The sequence below is a fragment of the Cyprinodon variegatus genome, unplaced genomic scaffold (genome assembly GCF_000732505.1).
Source record: "Cyprinodon variegatus isolate N-32 unplaced genomic scaffold, C_variegatus-1.0 Scaffold14, whole genome shotgun sequence".
Taxonomy (NCBI): Eukaryota; Metazoa; Chordata; class Actinopteri; order Cyprinodontiformes; family Cyprinodontidae; genus Cyprinodon; species Cyprinodon variegatus.
In genome coordinates, this window is record NW_015150467.1 from 1,743,182 (window position 1) to 1,744,478 (window position 1,297).

The window sequence follows — 1,297 nt, forward strand, 5'->3', positions numbered from 1 at the left end:
TATATATATATATATATATATATATATATATATATATATATATATATATATATATATATATATATATATATATACATTTTTTTTTTATATAGTAGAGTCTATTCAATTTAAAGGCCATGTGAGAAGGTGAAGGTTAAAGAAACCACACTGGTTGCAGAAGCGTGCAGACGAGAAGAGGATAGGGTAAAACTGAAATGAGTTCTGAATGAAGGAATGAGTGTGTTGGAGGGTGCACAGGGAGAACTGATAATAAATGGAGCCGTGAGATGTTTTAATCCAGAATGTTGTGGCAGGGATGTTGTTCTTGTTGGAGAGATCCAATAGGGTATTGGTGAGGACAGTGGATACTTCTCTGGTAGCCTTGAAAAAAAGAAAAAGAAAGAAAGAACGAAAGAAAGAAAGAAAGCAAAGGTACCATTCAGTTAAGCGCTTCATCTGAATAAGAAGCATCAAAAATAAACAGGAAGATCTGAGGGTACCACATGGGTAGAACTCATGGGGATGAAAAACTGGCAGCCAGCACCTAGTATACTCCAGGGGATGAGAGGAGAATCTGCAGGTGTCTGTACATGACAAAGAAACAGCGACCTCTGCTTGCACAATAAAAAAAGAAAAGAAAGCAAAGGTACCATTCAGTGAAGCGCTTCATCTAAATAAGAAGCATCAAAAATAAACAGGAAGATCTGAGGGGATATATATACCACATGGGTAGAACTCATGGGGATGAGAAACTGGCAGCCAGCACCTAATATACACCAGGGGTTGAGAGGAGACTCTGCAGGTGTCTGTACATGACAATCAAACAGCGACCTCTGCTGGCAAAAAAAACAAACAAAAAAAACTAACTAAACAACAACAACAACAAAAAAAAAAAAAAACTGAAACAGACCCCACAACCCCAGACATATTGAAGCCAAAGATAAATGATCAAATACAAGCATCCAAAACGCCAGTCATCACATGTGTTTGATTACTATAATGGCAAAAATTATATAGGCTATATAATTTTTTTTCTTTAATGAAAACGCATAAATGCTGAATTATTACTTGAATACAAGATTAAAAATGGTATTTTACTCTTTTAAGTGAAGTGTCACCCATATTTCCCTGACATAAATTCTGGCTTGAAATAGAACTTCGAATCAATATCTTTAGTGTTAAACTGATTACCCTTAGCAAAAAGGAGTTTATTAAAGTATACTAAATGTGCACTAATTTCATTGTTAAAATCAGGCAGTGCACTTAGAGTGTACTTATTATAAACTATATTTCATATACTTAACAATAGTATAGTCAA